The following is a 25,878-nucleotide window of genomic DNA, read 5'->3' on the forward strand; positions in this document are numbered from 1 at the left end:
ACTTTCATCTTCCCTTTGCTCACAGGCTCTCCACCACCCCTCCTCCCAGTTTCCATCCATCAGTGGCCCTGCGTGTATACATATATTTTCCTACCTGCTTCCTCTGTTACCTTTTCTTCCTGGCTTGCTTTCTTTGAGCCAAACACAGGTAGGGGGTGGCAGAGAAGATGCACAGCCTAGTTTGCTTTGGCAGGAGAAATCTCCGAGACTCTTTAGGAATGAGCGTTCTCCTCATTCACGGTTCTTTGGGGCTGAAATACGGTTGCGGGGAGCTTGAGAAACAGGCCCCATCCTCTTCTCCCAGTAGAATTGAGTCATCTTTTTCCTAGTTGCTGCCTGCCACCTGTGCTGAAAGGTTAATCTGTTCCTCTTCTCAACTAGTCCATTTATCATAGGGAAGTGGTCTGTTGCGGAAAATATTGATCAAAGGCCTGCCAGGTCCTCTGCTGGGTTGAAATTGAGTGTTGCAGTCAATCAATGGCTTGGCATTTGGTGGAGTGGAGAGAAGGCAGTGGCCTCCGCATGTGGCAAGGCTGATGGATGGAAGGAGGTCACTGGAGCAGGAGGCGGTCTTTCTTCCCACTGCCCCACCTGGTTTGTGTAAAGGGCAGGTGCAACCACTGTAGCTGGTTAGGATTGGGAATCGCTGGCAGGTGGTCTTGGGATCCTCAATGTCCTCTCAGATGGGGACAGGCTCTGTGTGTTGGAAAACTGTCTCAACAGAGTCTATGGAAATAACCTCTTGATGTATATGTGATGCTCAGAAAATTGAATTAATTTGAGATGGCAGGAGTGGGTTACACTCTCTACAAGTAAATTTTTGTTTGCAGAAACCCTGACAAACTCCTTGCACAAATTATGCTGTAATTTAGTATTAATTCTTGCCTTCCAACCCATCAGTAATTTCGATCCCTTCCTTCCTTCCTTCCTTCCTTCCTTCCTTCCTTCCTTCCTTCCTTCCTTCCCTCCTTCCTTCCTTCCTTTCCTCCTTCCTTCCTTCCTTCCCTCCTTCCTTCCTTCCTTCTTCTCCTCATTCCTGCCTGCCTCCCTCAGTACTTGCCACCAAGTAGCTGCTATGTGCCAGGTACGTTGCTATACTCTAGGAACAGACAGAAGACTGGAGGCCTTGCTTCTCCTCAAGTTTCTCCCATCCTTGGGTGGAGAAAGACTCTTGAATAGGGTAGTGTCTTATAATTCACTAAGCTGTCTGGTTGAAGGATGACCAACGTGAGGCAACTGAGATGAGAAGGCATACCCTGCTAAAGGGAGTAGCATAGCCGGGAGGGCTTCAGAAAGGAGGTGGCTTTGGATCAGTGCCTGAGAAAAGGGCAAAGAATGCATCAAAGAAGTAATATAGGGTGGAGATGGGAGTGTGCAGATAGAAGGAACCACCTACGTGAAAAAGCCAAAATATACATTTGGTGTGGCAGGCATAAAGACCATTGGGCCATAGAGGCAAAGAGAGCCACTTCATGAAGGTCTGTGTGACAAACTAAGAGATCATGTAAGTGCAGGGCTTAGCACAACGCTGAAATAAAGGAGGTACTTCAACTACATTTCCTGTAATAATTGGGATTATTGGTATTAAGTGACAGAAAACTATCTGTATCAGTCAGGAGCTCAGCAGAAAGTAGATGGAACACTCAATTTGGATATAGAGTTTAATAAAGTATCTATTTACAAAAGTGTGAAATAACTGTAAAAAACCAGCACAGGGATAGTGCAGCACCCCAGAGAACAGTAACAATGGGGCACCATTACTACACCGAGCTTGAAGTAGCACGAGAAAGAGCTGTTACTAGATCCATCCTAAAGAGAGAGAAGGGAAAGAGATAGAGAAAGAGGAAGGGGGGTAGAAGTGAGAAACGGGCTGTCTGTGACCTTTGGTTGAGGTCATCTAGCTTACCCTCAGTGATGTCATGGGAATCAAGGAATAAATGGCCTCACTCTCCTCCCTCCCTCCAGTCTCCGCCCAGTGCTCCCTGTTGGCCAATCCTGCTGGAAGCTCAACACTTTGGGGGCCGCTGGTGAAGTCATAGCTCAGCTTCCTGGGTAGTGATTCAGTTGAAAAAGTAGGGAAGTATATAAATCCACAAGGCAAACAAGAGATAGGCAGCCCACCAGCTCAAACTGAATTAAGTCAAAGAGTAATTCAGCAGGTTATGGGTGTAGAGCTGCCTCAAGCATTGCTTGCTCCAAGTCACCTTGTAGTCCTGCTTTTTTTGGTGCTGGCAGAACTTTCAGACCATATAAGAGGGCCCAATACCTTGGACCTAACCTATATCCCAGCTTAGCAACCCAAATAGACAGAGGTCGTATCTTTCCTAGAAATTCCAGGACTAGTTTAGGTCCAAATTGGGTCCTACTTCCATTGGTGAAATGACTGTCACTTAAATATTCTGAGCCTCAGTTTTCTCATCCTTAGAAAGAAACAATACTATCTTCATCTAGTGGTAGAAAGAAAGTAGAGAATCACGGTTAAAATTATGGACTTCAGAGCCATACTGCCTATATTCAAATCCCAGATCATCCACCTACAGGCTAGTGGCCTTGGCTGTGTCTGCATTTTTGTAAACCTATACTTTCTTCATCCATAAGGTAGGGATGATAATAGTAGCTACTTCATTAAGTTGTTCAACAGCAGATTAGGTAAGACAATGCATTAGAACTCTTAATAGAATGTCAGATATCTAGTAAGAGCTTGATAAATGTTGGTTGATGTTTTTGTTCCTAATATTATTATTATCCACACAAAGATTCCATTCCAGTGAGAAAAACCCTTTTCTTTTGAGTTTTCAGAAGGAGGATCCTTCCAGCTATCCTGCAAGAGACTCTCCTCTGCTGTGCTGAGAATAATACTCAGGTATAAATTTCTTTTTTTGAGATGGAGTCTCACTCTGTCGCCCAGGTTGGAGTACAGTGGCACAGTCTCAACTCACTGCAGCCTCTGCCTCCCAGGTTCAAGCGATTCTTCTGCCTCAGCCTCCTGATTAGCTGGGACTACAGGCGCCTGCCACCACACCTGGCTAAATTTGTATTTTTAGTAGAGATGGAGTTTCACCATGTTGGCCAGGCTGGTCTCGAACTCCTGACCTCAAGTGATCTGCCCGCCTCGGTCTCCCAAAGTGCTGGGATTACAGGCGTAAGCCACCGCGCCCAGCCTCAGGTATAAATTTCTAAACTCTAGTCATGGGAGGAAACAATCATGTTGATTTGTTTTGCCTCTCTCATCCCACTGCTACTGTCTTCTGTGAACTTATTTCCTGTTGATTCTAACTCTCCCATGTCATTGAAAAAAATCTTCTCAACCATAATAGTTGGTTCCTCTTACCCTGTGTAGGCCAGTGTTTTAGTCTTTTTTGTGTTGCTGTCAAGGAATACCTGAGGCTGGGTAATTTATAAAGGAAAGAGGTTTGTTTTGGTTCATGGTTCTGCAGGCTATACAAGAAGCATGGTGCTGGCATCTGCTCCTGGTGAGGCTTCAGGAAGCTTCCAATCATGGCAGAAGGCAAAGGGGTAGCTGGCATACCACATGGTGAGAGGGAGAATAAGAGAGAGAAGATGAAGTGTCAGCCCCTTTTGAACAACCAGCTTTTGCATGAACTCATTGCCACAGGGAGGGCACCAAGCCATTCTTGATGGATCTGCCCCCATAACCCAAATCCCTTATATCAGGCCCCACCTTCAAATTAGAGGTCACATTTCAGCATAAGATTTGAAAGCGACAAGCCCTTAAAGCGTATCAGGCAGGTAGCAGTGACCTGCTGGTCTACCCATGAAGCCCAAATTTTCAGTGTTCCCTGTTGGAGTTGCATTCTTGATAGCATCTGGTGAGAGCCGAGGTGTTTGTGACATTCATAGTAGTATCATTAGGGAGAGTGGAGAAGGGCTCCCGGGTTGGGCTCCCGCTCCATAATGGACTTTCTTTCTCTGGGAAATGTCCGTGCTGGAAAGAAGGGGAAATGGTTTTTTATTTTGTTTTGCTTTGTGAAAGAACCAATTGTTCATGACATCAAATAAAGGTGAAATACATATTAAAATACTGTGGGTCTGGTAAAATCAGTTCGATGAAAAAAATAAAAGCTCCAAAATAATGCCAGTCCATGCCTCTGAGATTTATAATCATATTACATTGCTTGTAGTTTGGTAACAACAACAACAAAAATATAAGTGTGTAAGTTTAAAATATGATTCTAGGCAGTAATGTGTATTGTAATAAATAAATAAATAAATAAACAAATAAACAACAAAGAAACCTCTCAAGCAGAAATCATGGGATCAGATTCCATTTTGCATCCATCTAACTCCATGCCGAGACATTATAGTCCCCTTAAGACTCAGTTCTTCCAACCATAAGATTTGGGGGTGAGGCTTGGCACAGTCTAGAGACCACCCCAGCATCTACATTGCTTCCTCTATTATGGTTTGATTGCAGAGAATGTTCAATAGGATTTTTTAACTTGAAGAGTAAAGTGATGGACGAAGCCAGCTGAAACTTTTGCAAACCCACCTTGCTTCGGTAACTTTTTTAAGCTCTAATGCCTACTAGTTGCCAAAAGGTGGCTGCTCACCATTGTTCTAGAAAGGGGAATATATTGAGCTGGGCTTGCTGTTCCCACACAGATGTAGGTAGGGTGGAAGGTGCTTTTAAGTCTCTGCCTCATCAGGAGCCCAAGCCCAGTCTTCAGCTCACTCTCAGAGATGGAGTGTATGAGCTGCCTAGGTTACAGAAAGGTGACCCACACAGAGTCCAGCTAGGTGTAGATTGAATCATGGAGTAGATGGGTGTCAATGCTGTTAGAAGGTCGGTTGGTCATTGGACGCTGCTGAGAGTGAAACGTCCTACCCAATGCCAGTGCTCCCAGAAAGACCCCCAGCAATGAAGTCTGGATAGCCGGGGGCAGTGACTCAGCCCTACTTAGCCCTTGGACAGCCCTCCCTGGAGAGATGGTTGGGTGGCATGGGCTGAAGCCTTTTTCCTCTCCGTGGAAACATTCCATGTCTTGCTTGTTTTCCCTTCTGAGCTCTACTTACCTCTGCCTCTGAATTAGTTTCCTATTGTTGCTATTATACATTAGCTCAAACTTACTGGCTTAAAACAACACAAATGTATTGCCTTGTAGTTCTGGAGGTCAGAAGTCCAAAATGGCTCTCAGTGGGCTAAATTGCATTCCTTCTGACAATTTTAGGGGAGAATCTGTTTCCTTGCCTTTTCTAGCTTCTGGAGGCGACCTGTTTCCTTGGCTCATGGCCCCTTCCTCCATTTAAAAGCCAGCAGTGGCATCATTTTGACTTCCGCTTCCATCAACAGCCTCTGACCCCTCTGTCTTCCTCTTATAATAAAGATCCTGGTGATTACATGGGACCCACTCAGATAATCCAGGGTAATCTCCCCATCTCAACACCTTTGACTTAATCACATTTGCGAAGTCCTATTTCCATGTAAGGTAACGCATTTACAGATTGCAGGGATTCAAAGATGGACATCTTCGGGGGATCATTATTCTGCCAACTACTCCCCTCATCCCAGTCTTTTCTGTTTGTCTCCTGTCCCCAGTCCTGGAAACTTCTATTATTCTTGGAGCAAAAAGAGATTTTATAGATATTTTAGTCTTCCAAAAGCTTCAGGCTGGTTTTTTATCTAAAAGCATTTTTCTCTGCTTTTTTCTGCTCTAAAACCCTTCCCTGAGGCTACTGATGTCTCATAGTCTACGTTTTAAAACAATGACAGGCATGGAGCAAACAAATAATTACCGGGAACAGAAAGGGTGTGAATAAATGCATTACCATATTATCCCAACAAGAAAAAACTCCATCAGTCGGTGACTCATTCTGCCTACTTTTCATTTGCTTCTCTGCTGGAAAGAAGAGTCCCTAGTTCTTGCAGCCGTCCAGGATCTTAAGTCACAACTACTACACAATGCTGCCTGCTTCACGCCAGACCCGGTGGTGAAAGTTTAAGATGCAATCATAAGTAGTAGGGGGCTTTGCCTCAGAAAAAGCTGAAACCATAGTGGGCTGGCACTGATATTTGTGTATATATATATGTATATCTGTATATTTTAATGAGATACAGGTTTCCAAATTTTACAAATACAAAAAGAAATGCAAGTGAAGAAAGAATAAGTCTTCCTTTCATTCTTATCTTCCAGTCCTAGTTAATTACTTTCCCATTAAATACAATACCTTTTTGCCCGTTCTAAAATAATAAACACTTTCAAAGCAAATGGAACAGGTAAACAAGATTAAAAGGAGGCGTTTAATGGTCTGTCTTCATTATGCTCTATTTTATCAATGCTGAGCAGAGAATGACCAAGCTGAAAGCCAGCTGCTATACTACTTGGTCAAGCCAAAGAAAAGCACAGGTAAAGCATCAAATTCAAGCCCAAAGGAATAAAAGATGAGGTCTATTAATCAAGATATACTAACTGCTGTAACAAGTAATTCTGAAATCTTAGTTGCTAAACAAAGTAAGTTTACTTTTCACAGCACACATTCATCAGCAGAAAGATCTGCTCCACACAGTCATTCAGAAACTCAGGTGTCTTCCACATTGTAGCTTTTTCTTCCTCTAGGTCCTTTGGAATCTGCCTACTTTGGCAGCAGGTTTCCCCAGAGTATGTGGATGTCTACGTGGAAGGATTCTATGGGGAGGTCAAAACATAGTATGCATCATTTCTGCCCACATTCTCTGGAACATATTTTAGTCTCAGGAACCTAGCTAACTGTAAGAAAGGCTGAAAAGTGGAATCTAGCTGTGTGTCCAGAAAGAAAAGGCAAGAGGATGAGCACAGAACTTCATGGATCCTATAGAGGACCAAATCCTGTGAGAGCAAATAGCAGGTGAAAAGTTTAAATGGAGTCTATTGCTGAGGCTGCAGCTACAGGGAACAGAAGCAAATTCTACACATGCTTTGCAATTTCCATTCCAGGTCCCACAGAGTCAATTCTTCACACAGCGATATGTTAGAAAAGTGAATTTGACCATGTTTTTCTCCCAGGTTAGTACCCAACTCACTACTCTCTTATGCTTATATATTGTGGGTGTTCAATGGTGTAACCACTTTGGAAAACAGTTTGGCAATTACTTATTAGTTAAATCTACACTTAACCATATTGCACAGCAATTCCACTCCTAGATATTTACCCAAAATAAACGAAAACATACGTTCGTAAAAAGACCTATATGTGAAGGTTCTTAGCAGCAATATTCATAAAAGCCCAAATCTCAAATTCCTGTCAATAAATACACAGAACAACAATTTTTGGAATATCTATGGCATAACATACTCCTTAGAATAAAAAAGAACACAAACTGATATACACAACATGATGTATGTCAAAAACATTATGTTGAGTAAAAGAAGCCAATACCAACAGGGTATATACTGTATTGTTTATCGGAATATCTAGAAAATGCAAACTAAACTATGGGGACAGAAAGCAGGTCTGTGGTTGCCTAGGTGGAATGGAATTGATTGCAAAATGGTTAGGACTTTCTGGAGTGATGGAAATATTCTGTATCTTGAGTGGTAGTTATGGAGGTGTGGTCATTTGCCAAAATTCATTAAACTATATGCTTAAAAGGGGAGCATTTTATTGTATGCAAATTATGCCTCAATAAAGTTGACTTTAAAAGATTTTTTTAAATCTCCTCATCTACAAGGCTACAGTAACCAAAACAGCATGGTACTGGTACCAAAACAGAGATATAGACCAATGGAACAGAACAGAGTCCTCAGAAATAATACCACACATCTACAGCCATCTGATCTTTGACAAACCTGAGAGAAACAAGAAATGGGGAAAGGATTCCCTATTTAATAAATGGTGCTGGGAAAATTGGCTAGCCATAAGTAGAAAGCTGAAACTGGATCCTTTCCTTACTCCTTATACGAAAATTAATTCAAGATGGATTAGAGACTTAAATGTTAGACCTAATACCATAAAAATCCTAGAGGAAAACCTAGGTAGTACCATTCAGGACATAGGCATGGGCAAAGACTTCATGTCTAAAACACCAAAAGCAACAGCAGCAAAAGCCAAAATTGACAAATGGGATCTAATTAATCTAAAGAGCTTCTGCACAGCAAAAGAAACTACCATCAGAGTGAACAGGCAACCTACAGAATGGGAGAAAATTTTTGCAATCTACTCATCTGACAAAGGGCTAATATCCAGAACCTACAAAGAACTCAAACAAATTTACAAGAAAAAAACAAACAACCCTATCAAAAAGTGGGCAAATGATATGAACAGACATTTCTCAAAAGAAGACATTCATACAGCCAACAGACACATGAAAAAATGCTCATCATCACTGGCCATCAGAGAAATGCAAATCAAAACCACAATGAGATACCATCTCACACCAGTTAGAATGGCGATCATTAAAAAGTCAGGAAACAACAGGTGCTGGAGAGGATGTGGAGAAATAGGAACACTTTTACACTGTTGGTGGGATTGTAAACTAGTTCAACCATTATGGAAAACAGTATGGCGATTCCTCAAGGATCTAGAACTAGATGTACCATATGACCCAGCCATCCCATTACTGGGTATATACCCAAAGGATTATAAATTATGCTGCTATAAAGACACATGCACACGTATGTTTATTGAAGCACTATTCACAATAGCAAAGACTTGGAATCAACCCAAATGTCCATCAGTGACAGATTGGATTAAGAAAATGTGGCACATATACACCATGGAATACCATGCAGCCATAAAAAAGGATGAGTTTGTGTCCTTTGTAGGGACATGGATGCAGCTGGAAACCATCATTCTTAGCAAACTATCACAAGAACAGAAAACCAAACACCGCATGTTCTCACTCATAGGTGGGAACTGAACAATGAGATCACTTGGACTCGGGAAGGGGAACATCACACACCGGGGCCTATCATGGGGAGGGCGGAGGGGGGAGGGATTGCATTGGGAGTTATACCTGATGTAAATGACGAGTTGATGGGTGCAGCACACCAACATGGCACAAGTATACATATGTAACAAACCTGCACGTTATGCACATGTACCCTACAACTTAAAGTATAATAATAATAAATAAATTTAAAAAAAAAATCTCATTCAGAATAAATTCCAAAGTCATCACCACAGCTCCACAAATCCCTTTCCTCTCTTGCCCTTCTTCCCCTTGCTCCCTGTGCCCAGACACACTGGCCTGCTCTTCCTCACACATGCCATGCCTTCTCCCACATGAATGCATTGACACTTCCAGTTCCTTCCACGTGGACACCTAATTTCCTGGATGTCTTCCTGGCTCCTGTACTTGCTGCACCCAGGTCTCTGCTCAAATGTGGCCTCCTCAGAGAACCTCCCCTGATCTCCCCTTTCCATCACTCACAGTATCTTCATTTTAATTTTCCTTCATGCAGCTGATCGTTACCTGAAATTATGGCCTAAGTCATTTATTGCTGGAAAGGAAGTTTAGAGGGCAGGAATTTTGCTCAGCCATCTCCATAGAGTCAATGCCTATTATAGTGCCTAGTATGCAATAGCTTCTTAGCAAACATGTATTTAATTTATAAGAATATATTTGTGTGTCTGTGTGTGTGTGTGTGTATATACATATATACACATATACACACATGTATTAATATACACACACATACATGCACAGGTACATATTACATAAAGCACTAAGGGCTACAAAGAAAAATAAAGCAGGGTATGAACATAGGGAGTGATGTGTGTGTGTAACAGTGGATATTTTGGATGGTGTAGTCAATGAAAATATCTCCAAGAAAGTGAGTTTTGAACAAATACATAAATATAATGAGGGAGCAAATTATGCAGATATCTGAGTGAGAGCATTCTGGCAGAGGGAACAGCAGGTGCAAAGGCCCTGAGGTTGCCACTTGCTTGAGGTGTTCAGTAACAACAGTGAGACCAGTGTGGCTGGAAAATACAAGATGCAACCCCCCCACCCCCGCCATCCACAGTAATATTTTCTACCACTGCATCCGATTCCTTTCCACTGTCACACTTTTGACCATTTGAAATTATATACTTATTTAATGTTATGGATCGCTTGTTTCTTCCCCAAGACTATAAGATCCATGAAGGAAAGCCCATGTCCATTTTATTCAACAGAATATACCTGCACTGAACATTAAAAAGCTCCTTTTAATCTTGTTTACCTGTTTCATTTGTTTTGAAAGTATTTATTATTTTAGAAAGGACAAAACGGTATTGTATTTAATGTGAAAGTAACTAGGACTGGAAGATAAGAATGAAAGGAAGGCTTATTCTTTCTTCACTTATATATCCTTTCGTATTTGTAAAATTTTGAAACAGGTATTTCTTTAAAATATACATATATACAGCTCCTGGAGCAGGGTAGGTGCAAACTGAAGCATGTGTGGAAGGCATTAATTATGTAATGAATGAATGAGAGGCAGAGAAGAAAGAAAAGCACCAAGTTGGCCCTGGGCAAGGAACTCTTAGTTTCAAGGTTCCAAATGAGAATACTGGTGTCATGCTGGAGGTGGGGTCACTTGGAAATCTTGTGACAGAGTGGGCAGTAGGAATCAGGCAACCTCCTGGTCTTGAGTCAGACAGTTTGGGTAGATGGCAAACAAAGCCAGTTCCCTCTCATCTCAGAAGCGTGGCTTCTGTGGACACCACAGGTTCTGCTGTTCACCTGATCTTATTTGGTTACATGGGGGACAGCTGAGAAGATTTTTAAAGTAATTTATGAATCTTTGATGCATTTTTTAGAGAGACAAAGATACCATCCTCCCTCTGACGCCTGTATTCCTAGCGCTAGAACTTTCTTACCTGAAGAATTATTTTCCTGATGGCCAAAAAGTAACAGTGTGTTACTATAAAACATACAGACACAGATAGACAGACAGACAGACACACATATCACCCATAATTCACCAAACATACATATCACCCATAATTCACCAGTTGAAAGACAACCATCATTTATATTTTGTTGTGTTCTAGTCCAGTCTTTTGGTATATTGAAAATGCATCATTTTTTAGTAATGTAAACATCATACTAGAAATGCTATTTTGTAACAAGCTTAAAGACAGCAACTCATTTTAATGATATCTCTTGTCATTGAATAGTCCATTAAAACCCAAATTTTGAGGCTACTTTGAAAGGAGGCATTGTAATCTTATCTCACCCTGCTATTGAGCATTAAGATTTTTTATGGTGGTTGTTGTGCTTATATAGAGCTACAAGGGAAGTCTATGCGCGTATCTTTTTTGTCACCATCTGTGAATTTCTTACCTGGGGGTATGTTCTGAGAGGTTTGCAGGATGAAAGGAGGAAAGGAATCGTATGTGACGTGGATGTGCTGCCATTTTATCCTTCAGAAATGCTGGACCCCCCCTTCCACCAAGTGTGCCTCAGTTTCTCCTATGTCCAAATCTTTCTCAGATGTATTACCTTTTTATTTCATAATTACTTACACCAGGACTAGTCATTGAATGATTTATTTGTTAACCAACCTTGTCATTTTTATCAACACGAGGCATGAATGAGAAGACAGAGAAGAGCCAATGACAAAAAAGCAAACGTCTCCCACCCTACTCTTCTGCATCCTAAGTTCAATGACCCATGGATGCCTCTTAAATCACCAAGATTTTATTTCTTCTGATGATTACTTCCACACGATGGTATGCTATACAGGCACTTCTATTTATTAGAAAATAGTTATCCTCTCCTTGATACTAAATAGTACAGCTTATATCACTTACGATACATCATCTTCTTCTCCTCCGGTTTTTCCTACATTTCATAGTTATATATTCCTTCTTATTCTTGTGTTGGCCACATTTTTGAACTTTTTGCTGTGAAATAATCCCAAATTTACAGAAAATTATAGACGTACTAAAGGAATGTCTGTATATTCTTCACCCAGATTCCCCAAACAACATTCTCATTTTTTCTAACTATATAAATTTAAACATGCATATAGATACAGATGAGGATATATATACACTAACAAATAATAGTTATATATACACTAATAATTTAAAGTAATGTATATGTAAAGTTATATACAAATGTAATTTAAAGTTATATATGTACTAATAAATAATAGTTACACATATATATAAACTACTATTCTGAAGTGTTTGAATTGAGTTGCAAATAAGATGCTCCATTACTTCTAAACACGTCTGTGTGTACTTCCTGAGAATCAGGACATGCTCTTATACAACCACAGTACAATGATGAAAATCAAGAAATTACATTGACACAACACTCTTATCTAATCTACAGCCCTTATTCAAATCTTTCCAATTGCCCACTACTGTCTAAAAAAAATAATTGGCTGCCTTTTAAACTTTGAATGTTAAATATAGATCACCATCTCCAGTTTCATTTGCTTTATTCATGTCATCTTTTATATCCCTTAATAAATGTAGTACATTTCTTATTGTAGGTCTCGTACAATGCTGGTTAAGTGTATTCCTAGACATTTTAATTTGTTTTTGCTGATATTATTGTAAATGGTATCTATTAATTTTTCATAATGTACCTTACTGAACTCTTAATATTAGTTCAAAACCTGGTTTACCCAATTTTCTAAGTAGACAGCGATATTATCTGCAAATAATAATTATTGCATTGCTTCCTGTCTAAAAATTTAACTTATTTCTTTATCTTGTCCTTCTGCACTGACCTTAATGTCCAGACTATAAATTGTTCTTATTTATTTTCTCAATTTTTAAATTTAGAATGACTACAGATTCACAGGAAATTACAAAGAACTGTACAAGGAGGCCTTGTGCATACTTGACCTCGCCCTGTCCACATTGCCGTCTTCCCTAACTGTAGGACAATAACAAAATCAGGAAATCAGCATTGGCATAATCCATAGAGTTAGGCATATTTTACGATTAACACATGCACTCACACACACATGTGAGTATGTGTGTGTGTGGCTCTGTGCATTTTTTTTTTTTTTTTTTTTAGACGGAGTCTTACTCTGTCGACCAGGCTGGAGTACAACGGCGTGATCTCAGCTCACTGCAACCTCTGCCTCCCCAGTTCAAGCGATTCTCCTACCTCAGCCTCCCGAGTAGCTGGATTACAGGCGCTTGCCACCATGCCCAGCTAATTTTTGTATTTTTAGTATTGGTCAGGCTGGTCTCAAACTCCTGACCTCAGGTGATCCACCCACCTCAGCCTCCCAAAGTGCTGGGATTACAGGTGTGAGCCACTGCGCCCGGCAGGTTCTATGCAATTTTATGTGTGTAGCTTCATATGGCTAATCCTGTAATCCATTTTCTTTTTTAAATAAAGAAAAGGAAAACAGAAATTAAGCCAGAGACCCTTCCAAAGGTATATCAAAACATCTTATGAGGTGTTCAACCAGCCCCAGACATTTAGAAAATCTTGAGTCAAATACATGAAGCTTTTTGACAAGTAAATTTTTTCCTAAATTAATGCAAACTTATGAATAGACTCATCCAGCCACAGTCTAAGACATAAAAACAAAGTAATGCCATCTTATCAACAATGCAAATTAACATGTAGAATTGGGTCAATTTTATTGAGCAATTTCCAAGGAAAGAAATGCAAGAAGTAAAGGGCATTTGGGAGAGCTTCCTCTGAACTAAGGGAGATGAATTGTTATTTCCACTTCTGCCATGGGCTTCTCACTCTGACTCATCAGTCTTGTCTCTCGTTCTCCCAGCTTTTTCATCCGAATCTTCCAATCCTGTGAGACAGTATGTAAAGGACACGGAGTCATCTATGAAATAATGTTTAAGTTTTTTTATTTTAACTTTCAGTTTCTAAGAAATACAAAGAATAGAGGAACAAGTTAAAGACTCCCACAAGGAAGTAAGTAGAGAAATCCAAAATGTGGGTTACACTATAAGATAAGAGGGGGAGATGCTGTTCCAGATTAAAAGGAAAATAAAAACCAAATGGGAACTGTCACAGCCAAGAGGAGTCTAAGGGGACACGATGACTAAATGTAATGTAAGTTCCGGGGTAAGACCATAGGACAGAAAAAGGACATTAGGTAAAAACCAACAAAACCTAAATGAAAAATTGACTTTAGCCAATAATAATGCATGAATGCATCAGTACTGGTTCAGTAACTGTGACAAAAGTTCCATACTAATGCAGGATGTTAATAATAGGGGATGCTGGGCGTGATGGCTCACGACTGTAATCCCAGTGCTTTGGGAGGCCGAGGCGGGTGGATCACCTGAGGTCAAGAGTTCAAGACCAGCCTGGCCAACATGGTGAAACCCTGTCTCTACTAAAATACAAAAATTAGCTGGATGTGGTGGTGTGCGCCTATAATCCCAGCTACTCAGGAGGCTGAGGCATGAGAATCGCTTGAACCTGGGAGACGGAGGTTGCCGTGAGCCAAGATCACACCACTCACTCCAGCCTGGGTGATAAGAGTGAGACTCTGTCTCAAATAATAATCATAATCATAATAATCATAGGGGAAACTGGGTATGGGATATATGAGACCTCTTATACTATCAATTATTTCTGTAACTCTAAAACTATTCTAAAATAAAAAGGTTATTCAAGAACATGTACAGACATTTGGGAGATTTTCTTAACATGAACTGGATGTTAAATAACATTAGAGTATAGGTATTATTTTATTAGATGGGATAAAGATGTTGAGTTATAAGGATAGTGTCCTTACTATTTGGCAATTTGTGCTGTAAGTATTTAAGGATAAAGTGGCTTGGTATATGAACTTACTTTGAAATGATTCAGCCCAACTCCTAGGGAATGACCGTCAGTGTAAACCTATTAGGTGAAAAGCCGTCAGGGGCTTTACAACAGGTAGATTAAATGGCACAACACCAGAACCTGCTTAACATCACAAAAAGAGACAACCAGACATTAAGAGCCTCCTGATGGAACCACACGGACGCTGCTTATAAAAATACTCTGGCCCAAAATCAGATGTGAATCTGATCAAGGCTCAATAGCTAAATTCCAGTTTACAGGAGATAAAAGGAAAGGCAGAACATGTTAAATAGCACCAGAAGGCTGACTCTGCAAAATTTCAAAGGTGGGGAAATTGTACAGGAGAAACAATGCAGATTTTTCAACAAATACATTGCACTAGGGGAACCAGAATAATAACAAACAGAGAGACAAGAGGAGAAAACCCAGGGACTTAAACAATTATCAACCAAATTCACTGTGGAGATTTTTGTTTTAATCTCAATTAAAAGAGAGCAACTGTAAAAACACAGGACAGAGAGAGAGAGAGGAAGAGCAGGAATCAAGAAATTTGCACACTGACTAGGTATTTGGTGATATGCAGAAAGTGTTCATCATTTCAGATATGAAAGTGAAATTATGATTTTTTATATATATATATATTTTTTTTTTTTTTGAGACGGAGTCTTGCTCTGTCGCCCAGGCCGGAGTACAGTGGCATGATCTCAGCTCAATGCAATCTCTGCTTCCTGGATTCACGCCATTCTCCTGCCTCAGCCTCCCAAGTAGCTGGGATTACAGGCGCCCACCACCACGCCTGGCTAGTGTTTTGTATTTTTTAGTAGTGACAGGGTTTCACCGTGTTAGCCAGGATGGACTCGATCTCCTGACCTCGTGATCCACCCGCCTCGGCCTCCCAGAGTGCTGGAATTACGGGTGTGATCCACCACGCCCAGCCATGATTATATTTTTGAAAGAGTCTTTATCGTTCAGAGATACAGGCTGAAATATTTACAGATAAATGTCTGGAGCTGGGGAAGAACAGGCATGGAATGACTGAGAGAACAAATGAAATGAGATTGTCCACACATGGAAGATATTGAAGCTGGAATGGATCCACTTTACCAGTCTCTCTGCTTTCATATACAGGGGATATTTTACAAAATAAAATGCTTAAACAATGGCTAAGCAAATAAAAATACAGAGCAAATAAAAGCTAAACATTAAAAACTTGTTGAATGTAGTTGTTCAATTATAGGTATATCATAGTCAATAGTACTATCCTCTCTAATTTTCTGCATGTTTGATCATTTTCATAAAAGATTAAAATGAATGACTGCATGACTGAATAAATAAAATAATGCAAAATTCAGGAAAGCAGCACCCTGCAGAGAGAAGGGGCAAGATGGAATTAGAGAGAAACACACAAAGCTACTAAGCTATGGCTAAAATCATATTTCTTAAAAACGATGGTGAACTCACAGATGTTCATCTTATTAATGGTTCATAAACTATGAATGTATGCTTTATTCACCTTTATGTATGACACAAAAAGAAATTACAAGAGTACTTTTTTTTTTTTAAGGTTAAAGATGGTTTGAGATCTTCCCCGCAAAATCTTTGCCTTGGCACTTGGCTCCCAGGGAGTCTCATTTATGTGTCCCACCATAAATCTTGGCAAGCTTAGAGACTAGAAGTGGGAACTGACCAGACCTCTACCTGCTTTCCTGGAAGAAGATGAAACAGAGTTATCAGCAGTGGGAGTCAAAGAGAACTAATAAAGAAAGGAATAAACATCACAGACATGTCACTCTCCAGTTTGGGATTCCTCCTTCCTTCTTTTCTTTCTTCCTTCCTCCCCTCTCCCTCTTTTTCTCTTTCTCTCCTCTTTCTTTTGAGATGAAGTTAAATTTTAAAAGTCTCCACTAGCTTTCATCCTCCTAAAAAGTTCAACCCTTATTCATTTTGAGGTATTTGACAAGAACAAGGCTTTCATATAAACTGTTAAAATAACCTGTGAGCAGGGTAGCCCCTCTAGGGGTGCTTAAGTAGACACGATCTGACCCAGAGAATGTGACCCAACAGGAGGCTGAAGTAGGTCAGCCATAGAGGAGACAGCAAGGGACAGAGAGACACAGCATGTCAGAGAGCCAGATAGCTCTGTCTCACAATATAAATGAGTGCCCGACAGAACGGCTTTTCCTTAGGCTTGCTGTGTGACTTCTGACCAGTAACTACTCCTCTCTAAGCAGCAACTTTCACTCCAGCAAAATGGACTTAGTCAGTTGCTGCCAACTGCAGGGACCAGGTAGAGGAAGTAAAGGAGCAAAGCGAGCTAGGGCTGAGGGCGAGAAGGGGTCTGAACTAGAGAACAATATGTGTACCTAATTGAACTGAAAGTCAAGACTCAGCTCCAGGTGGGAATGAAGGCCGCTTTCAGTCAGAACACCCATTTCTTTCTGAACAACACAAAAGTCTGATATTTGAAAGTGCCATCTCACTCTTTTCAAAAGCTGACAATAAATTCAATCTAAAAAGGAAAGAGAAGCAACAATCAAAGAAAAAGCAACCGTAAACCCATTGGACAGCTCCTAACTAAAGTTATCTGGGAGTTGAAGGTGGGATTCAGCTTGCAAACCACCATTTCCCACTCTCTGTATTAGGTAATATCTGAAGAACCTCTGAAGTTCTAACAGTCTATGTTAAAAGTCTGACTTAGGGGTTAGGAAGATATACTTCGGATTTGGAAAGGACTGTGTTCAAACCCATTTCAGGCTCTTTCTCTTCCTACATGTGTGATATTGGACAAGTTTCTTAACCTCTCTGAATTTCAACATCTTCCCCTGATATTGTGCATCTGCAAGGATAGAACGAGAAAGCATGCACAAAATGTTAACCCCAGTGCCTAGCACAGTGCTCAATAAATGACAATTATTATAATTCTCTACCTTCACCAGTATATGATAGCTGCATACTTTTACATCCAGATGACTCTAAGCAAATAAATAGTTGGATGAACTTCTGGTTGCATGGGTTCCCCAGGAACACAGCAGGAAATTCCACTGGGGGAGCACCAACCAAGACACAGATGACACAGAAAGGCTTCATTTCGGCCACTGCAGGTGACAGGCTGCTCTTGAGTTCATCTCCTGGATCACTAAGTCTGGGGACCTTGTGGGTAAAAAATGAAATTGATGTCTACAACTAAACTGAGATTAAATCAAAAGCAATTCAATATTTTATTTTAAAAGCTGTGTTTTAAGTATTTCTCTCTCGTGTAGTAATTTCAGATTTATCAAATGGCGTTAAAGATAGTACAGGAGGTTCCCATATACCCTCGCCAAGTTTCCCCAGTTAAAAGAAAATTTTTACTTGAGATGGGATCTCACTATGTTGCCCAGGCTGGTCTTGAACTCCTGGGCTCAAGCATTCCTCCCACCTCGGCCACCCAAAGTGCTGGGATCTGTGAACGCAAACTAAATATGGACTGAAAAGGACTCTGTACTTCTACATCTGGGTCCTTGTGGACAAACTGCAACCTAACTTAATAGGTAGACAAAATTGAAAACCTAACATAGGAGTATGCAGCTGTAACAACTGCTGAGTCTTGGCCAATCCCAGCAGCTGTAATTCAGTCGCTCATACACTGCTGAGTGTTAGAGCTGTGTTCAAATGAGGTAAACGCCAACCTGTAACCAATCCAGCTGTTCTGTACCTCACTTCTGATTTGTATACATCATTTCCTTTTTTTTTTTTTTTTTTTTTTTTTTTGAGACAGAATCTCACTCTGTTGCCCAGGCTGGAAAGCAGTTGTGCGATCTCCACTCACTGCAAGCTCCACCTCCCGGGTTCACGCCATTCCCTGCCTCAGCCTCCCGAGTAGCTGAGACTACAGGCACGCGCCACCACACCTGGCTAATTTTTTGTAATTTTAGTAGATACGGAGTTTCACCATGTTAGCTGGGATAGTCTCGATCTCCTGACCTTGTGATCCACCTGCCTTGGCCTCCCAAAGTGCTGGGATTAGAGGCGTGAGCCACCGCACCCGGCCCCTTTTTTTGTCTATAAATCTTCTTCCACTACCTTGTTGTGCTGGAGTCTCTTTGAATCAGCTGTGATTCTGGGAGATGCCTGATCCCTGAATCGTTCATTGCTCAATTAAACTCCTTTACATTCAATTTGGCTGGAGTTTTACTTTTTCTTTTTTCTTTTTCTTTTTCTTTTTTTTTAAGATGGAGTCTCGCGCTGTCGCCCAGGCTAGAGTGCAATGGCATGATCTCAGTTCACTGCAACCTCTGCCTCCCAGTTCAAGTGATTCTCCTGCCTCAGCCTCCTGAGTAGCTGGGATTACAGGTACCTGCCACCATGCCTGGCTAATTTTTTGTATTTTTAGTAGACAGGATTTCACCACGCTGGCCAAGCTGGAGTGCAATGGTCAGGTCTCAAACTCCTGACCTCAGGTGATCCACCCACCTTGGCCTCCCAAAGTGCTGGGATTACAGGCATGAGCCACTGCTCTTGGTTGAAGTTTTTCCTTTATCAGATGACAGGCATGAGCCAGTAGTTTTGGCCAGCCATTTCCTCCTCTTGTTAACATCTTACATAACCTGAGTAAATTTGTCACAACTGAAAAACCAACACTGGTTCATGATTATTAACTAAATTCTGGACTTCATTACAATTTCACCTGTCTCTACATGTATGTCCTCTTTCTGTTCCAGCATCCGATCCACGGTATCACACTGTGTTCAGTTGTAGCATCTTCTCAGTCTCCTCTGATGTGTCCATTCTCAGTCTTTCCTTGGTTTTCATGACCTTGGCAGTCCTAGGGGGGATACTGGCCAGGTGTTTTGCAGAACATCCTCCACTCTGGGTTTCTCTGGTGGATTTCTCATGAGTAGACTGGAGTTTGGGTTTGGGGAAAGAACAACACAAAACGGAAGCGTCTTCCTCCTCATATCTTATCCAAGGTTGCGTGACAGCCACCTGGCTTCCTCAGTGAGGCTGGCATTCATCACTTGGGTAGCATCTGCCAGGTTTTGCCACTTTCTTTTTTTTTTTTTTTGAGAGGGAGTCTCCCTCTGTCACCCAGTTTGGAGTGCAGTGGTGCTATCTCGGCTCACTGCAACCTCCACCTCCCAGGTTCAAGCAATTCTCCTGCCTCAGCCTCCTGAGTAGCTGGGATTACAGGCACGTGCAACCACACCTGGCTAATTTTCATATTTTTAATAGAGACGGGGTTTCACCATGTTCATCAGGATGGTCTCGAACTCCTGACCTCGTGATCCTCCTGCCTTGGCCTCCCAAAGTGTTGGGATTACAGGCGTGAGCCACCGTGCCCAGCCTCCACTTTCTAATTGGTGTATTTTCCCTTCTCGTACTTTATTCTTTGGAAGCAAACCACTAAGTCAAGCCCACTTTCTGTGGGACGTGGGAGGTGATGAGGAAGATTAAGTAGCTCCTCCCGGAGTGGGAGTGCCTACACATATTAAATGTAAGCAATAATTGGCCCCGGGTGCTGGGGCTCATGCTTGCAATCCCAGCACTTTGGGAGGCTTTTGGAAGGACTGCTCAAGGCCAGGAGTTCGAGACCAGTCTGAGCAACATAATAAGACCCCATCTCTACTAAAAATTTGAAAATTATCTGGGCATGGTGACATGTGACTGTCATCCCAGCTACTCAGGAGGCTGAGGCAGGAGGATCGCTTGAGCTCAGGAGTTGGACGCTGCAGTGAGCCATGATCGTGCCACTGCACTCTAGGCTGGGAGACACTACAAGACCTTGCCTCTCGGAAAAAAAAAAAAATTTATATATGTATATATAATTTTGTATATAATTATACCCATACACATATATGTGTGTATATATACATATATATGTATATGTATAATGTCATGATCTTTCATTCTTATGTGGTACTGTACCCCTACTTTATAAAAGTGGAAATGGAGGCCCAGAAAGGTTAAATGACTTGCCCACAGTGGCTACATTTATAGATAACAAAGCTTAGGTTCAAACCTCCATCTCTCTGCCTGCAAAGCCCATCTTCCTACCCCTGCATGGGATGCCAGACTCCACCAGCACTGGCTCTAGTTATCTTCACAGTCTCCTCTGGCTCTAGTTATCTCCACAGGAAACCGTGAGGCTGATGATCTCATCTTTGCCATCTCCTTCAGGTCTACAGTGATTTGTTTCTACCATCTATGGAGTGGGTTAAATCACTGATGTAGGAGAACAACCTGGCCCAGTCTTTCTCAGAATTGCTGTGCCCTCGTGGTCACCAAAACTGAGTCAGGAGTGAGTCACACTTATTTCCAGGTACTGGTGATATCTTGTGGGGGCAACTGTCATCACAGCCTCTTAACAGCTCAGCAAGGTGCAAACTTACTTACGCAAGCCCCTGGCACTCTAGAAAGTAAAATGCACAAGAAAGGATAGAAACACTTGTTTTGGTTACTACCTGGAATTTGGGGAAACAGCCATGTTTTACTAGACTCTTGACTTTCCAACGGGGGCACATTTATAATGCATTACTTTTCACAATACTCTACATGGAAAATACACCTACTGATCAGGACTCTATGACAACGTGGGGTTAAAAATCCAACCTAAGTTGACTGTAGCAAAAAATAGAAGATAACATTCAGTCCATTTAAGTGAAGAGTCTGGTTTAGTTGTTACAGGCATGGTTTGACCCTGGAACTCAAGAAACATTGTTAGAATTCTTCCTTCTTATTTTAAAATTTATATTCTTCTGTGTTGGTGTCATTCTCAGACACCCGTTCTCCAAGTTGACATGTCATCTTCCAGCTGCTCTAGGCTCAGAGCTTTTCAGCACAAAAGTATCGGTAGAAAAATAAATGTCTCTGTGCTAATTGTTCTAGCAAAAGTTTCAGTTCTAACTCTGATTGGCCGAAAGTGTGGTCATGAGCTATATCAATGATCTACTGCCACAGAAAGAGTGAGCAGCAAAGCCTCGGTGGTATACAAAAATAAACGTTCCTCATGCAGCTGGGGTCATTGGGGGCCCACTGGTGGCTTTGCTGATCTTCGATGGTCTTGCTCGCATACCTGGGCGTTGGTTGGCTACCGCTTGAGGAGACTGGAGTGAGTTGGCTCTGCGCCACACGTTTTTCCTTCTCTAGCCCAGACACGTTCCCATGGTGAACGCGTAACTGTAATAGACCCATTGCCAGAGGTGCGCTGCAAGTCGACACCCCAAGACACCAGGTTGCAGCAGAGAAAGAGGTTTAATCATAGGCTACCAAATAACAAGATAGGAGGAAACCTCAAGTCCATTTCTGAGGGGTTTGGAGTAGGCTAAAATGTGGAGCTCACTGATTGGTGAAAGAGTACAGGGCGAAGTCATTGGACAGGGGGATGAAAGAAGCTGTATTCATGTGTCGATCTGGTTCCTCCCTGGGAATCTTCAAACTGGTGGGTTTCAGCTATTCCACTGGAATTCAGGACCTGAAAAACATCTAAAGTGACCCTTAACAAAAACCTTATGATTCTAATGCCAGAGCTCCTGTCTATAGGAACAATGGGTATGTAAATCAATTCTTAAACAGCCTGTGACTCTCATGTCAGAGATCCTGTCTATAGGAATGATAGGGACGCAGTGGTCTGTATCTAGTGCTGTGTGACTTTAATAACAAGGAAATGGGTAAGAGTGCAGCCTAATGAGTGCTGGATTATATTTCTCTCCAGAGCCCAGCATGCAATTCTTGTCACCCCTATGGGGATGATAGGGATGGTGTCAACAGCACAAGCACAACAGCAGCCAGTGGACGCTCACCAGGCAGGTGTCAGCACCACACTGATTCACCCTCACTTCCACTGCATCTGATTGGCAACTCCAATGTCAAGGATGGAGAAATGGGCTTCCTCCTTTTTAGTGAGAGGAATGCAACAGCATGCATGTGGGGGACGGGGGTAAAGAATTAATGTCACAGATGCAATCCATCTCACCCACTAGCCCTTACGGGATGGAGGTGAGGCAGACATGGGCTATGTGTCCTTCTGAGTTGGGATATGAGAAGTATTTTTTTTTTTTTTTTTTGAGATGAAGTCTTGCTCTTTTGTCCAGGCTGGAGTGCAGTGGCATGATCTCGGCTCACTGCAACCTCCGCCTCCTGGGTTGAAGCCATTCTCCTGTCTCAGCCTCCTGAGTAGCTTGGATTACAGGTGCATGCCACCACACCTGGCTAATTTTTAGTAGAGGTGGGGTTTCACCATGTTGATCAGGCTGGTCTTGAACTCCTGACCTCGTGATCTGCCTGCCTCAGCCTCTCAAAGTGCTGAGATTACAGGCGTGAACTACCATGCCTGGCCAAGAAGTGACTTCTTCTGGGAGGATGAGTGGAGTAGGGTCGTTTCCCCAGAGGAATACTGTGGGGGAAAAACCAGCAGAAGCACACTGCTGTATCCCTAAACTGAAGTTCAGATGCGGAAAGAGACTCAACCAAGACCCATGATTTGGCGGAGGGGTCACAATCAGAAGTTGTCCAGGTTGTGGGCCGGGTGCAGTGGCTCACACCTATAATCCCAGCACTTTGGGAGACCCAGGTGAGTGGATCACCTGAGGTCAGGAGTTCAAGACCAGGCTGACCAACATGGTGAAACCCCATCTCTACTAAAAACACAAAAATTAGCTGGGTATGGTGGCGCACCCCTGTAATCCCAGGTACTCAGGAGCCTGAGGCAGGAGAATTGCTTGAACCTGGGAAGCGGAGAGATTGCAGTGAGCTGAGATTGCACCATTGCACTCCAGTCTGAGCAACAAGAGCAAACTCCATCTCAAAAAATAAATAAATAAAAAAGCTATCCAGGTTGTTTTTGCAGCCTAGACCTGTCTTCTACCAAAGCCAATTCGTTTGATGTCTCATCTTACTTTCTCTCGAGAATCTTTCACTCCTACAAACACTTTGACTTTGACATTTTTTTTACTCCACTTGGGCACCCTATTAAAGTGAAACTGTCTTACTTGCCTTTTATGTATGATTTTATTTTGTCACTAAAAAAAAAAAAAAACAAACAAAAAAACAAAACTTTTTACTAAAGCTGATGCATCCATTATAAATTATTTCCTATTATTTTTAAAAGACACTCTTTAGCTTAATGTATCTCACCATGTGAATGCTTTATAAAACTGAATTGATTTTAAATGGGAACTAGGAAGCCTTGTTGTCGGGAAGTTGCAAAGACTCAGACCTCCAACCTGTAGACCAAGGGGACAGCACCATCTTCCCCTTGGTGAATTTTGTTCCCAGGCTATTTGAGACACTTGGCAAAGATGTGCCAAGACACTTGGCAAAGATGTGCCTTGTTACTGAATGTCCGGGCTTCCTTGCCTTATTCCTGTGAATCAATCCCCCATGACAGGTAGTGGCTTCCTGAAGCCTGCAAAAGCCTTCTAAACAGACAACTTGAATTCATTCCTATCTCTGAGCCTGTGTTTAGATGGGAGCTGATATCGAAGGGTTTGGCAGCATCTAATCTCTGCAATAAATTCTCCTAAGAGCTGAAATCTCTCCTCTTGCAGGGAGCAGTGGCTTCTTGAATGGCCTATCATGTGGCTGCTGAAAGGAGAATGAGGAAAGATATAGCGGATGAGATATGAGGACCCCTCTCCCAGGTCCGGAGAATCAGAGCTAGAACCTAAATCCATCAGAAGAGATTGCAAGAGAAGCAGTTATGCCCTGGCAATATTTTAACCCAAAAGCAGTTCCACGAGTGGCCCAAAGAGGGTAAGGACACATCCATTCATATCCACGGGCAGATATGAGCTCAGGCTTCTGCTTTCCATGGATCGCACGACTGATTTTTAAAAATTCACTCATCAAATGTTTGTTGAGCACCTACTAAGCGCCAGGCACTAGAACACCACGATAGGCAAGACACAGAAGATCTCTGCTCTCATGGAGCTGGAGACTATCCCCACAAGGAAGAAAGCATGGAGTATGTCTGGACGGTCCTGACTAGGGAAGGAAAAGCAAATTGTGGAAGCTTCAGGGAACCTGGAGGTCGCTGGAAAGGTCTGCAGAAAGACAAAGGAATCACAAGTAATGGTCAAGCTGATAAAAGTCAGGAACTGTTGAAAAAGGTTGGTGGAGCCTGGAAATCGCTGGATGGGGTCCAGAGCAAGAGTAATTTTTATTTTTATGTTTTCATTGTTGCTGCTTCTGTTTTAGAGACAAGGTCTGGCTCTGTCATCCAGGCTAGAGTGTAGTGGTGCAGTGCGATCATTGTTCACTGCAGCCTCAAACTCCTGGGCTCAAGCGATCCTCCTGCCTCAGCTTCTCGAGTAACTGGGACTACAAGTGCATACCACCATGCCCAGCTAATCTTTTTCTTAAGGTTTTTGTGCAGACAGGGTCTCACTATGTTGTCCAGGCTAGTCTCAAACTCCTGACCTCAAATGATCCTCCTGCCTCAGCCTCCCAAAATGTTGGGATTAAAGGCATGAGCCACTGACACCAGCTCCCATTTATATGTTCAGCAAATACCTTCTGAGCATCTTTTCTTTGCAAAGCATCACTAAGCGTTGAGAATACAGCAGGGACCCAGATGGGCATGGTCACTGCCCTCAGAGAGATTAGTTAAGTGAGGGCCACGGAGAAGAAAACAAGCAATTCTAACATAGGCAGGACCCATGCAGTGACTGAGAAAGCAACAGGGATCTGGGAAAAGGGGAGGGGCAGGCTCCGAATGTGGAAGAAGAGGTGGGGGAAGTTAGTGGGTGAAGACAAGCTGAGGTGAGTAAGGTGCAGGGAGCGAGGGTGAAGGGTTTCCCGGCTCAGGCTCACCCTAAGCAGAGCAACCACGGCACATCAAAGGTCCAGCTCCCAGTTCCATCCAGCTGGACATAGAACTTATCGTCGAGAGATGAAACTGGAGAGTCAAGCAGCAGCCCAGAGAAGACGGGTCTTTTACACTTTACCAAGGGGTTTGAACTTTATCCTCAGGTCACTGAGAAATAACAGGAAAGGGAGATTTTATTTATTTTTTTAACTTACTTTATTTTGAAATGTTTTATTTTAATTTGTGTAAGTACATAATTGGTGTACATATTTATGGGGTACATGATGTATTTGAATACAGCTATGCAATGCATAAAAATCACATCATGGAAAATATGGTATTCATCCCCTCTAACGTTTATCCTTTTTGTTACAAA

At 42.0% G+C, this 25,878-nt stretch overlaps 2 long non-coding RNA genes across 3 annotated transcripts in view; one reads left to right on the forward strand and one right to left on the reverse strand.

Moving 5' to 3' along the window:
- LOC139359741 (uncharacterized) overlaps positions 1 to 25,878 on the forward strand; it is a 66,765-nt gene that overhangs the window by 30,073 nt on the left and 10,814 nt on the right. The gene's annotated exons all lie outside the window — the stretch shown is intronic.
- The window catches only part of LOC105463211 (uncharacterized), a 47,587-nt gene continuing 35,249 nt past the window's right edge, over positions 13,541 to 25,878 (reverse strand). The window contains exons 3-4 of one of the 2 annotated variants that reach the window (XR_011616130.1): positions 25,508 to 25,670; positions 13,541 to 13,712 (exon numbers count right to left, since the gene is read on the reverse strand). This is a non-coding gene — a long non-coding RNA (uncharacterized lncRNA). Of the gene's footprint in view, positions 13,713 to 19,513; positions 19,601 to 25,507; positions 25,671 to 25,878 lie in introns of those variants that run through there. The other variant, XR_011616131.1, reaches the window with a different exon arrangement.

Source organism: Macaca nemestrina, chromosome 18, assembly GCF_043159975.1.
Source record: "Macaca nemestrina isolate mMacNem1 chromosome 18, mMacNem.hap1, whole genome shotgun sequence".
Lineage (NCBI taxonomy): Eukaryota > Metazoa > Chordata > Mammalia > Primates > Cercopithecidae > Macaca > Macaca nemestrina.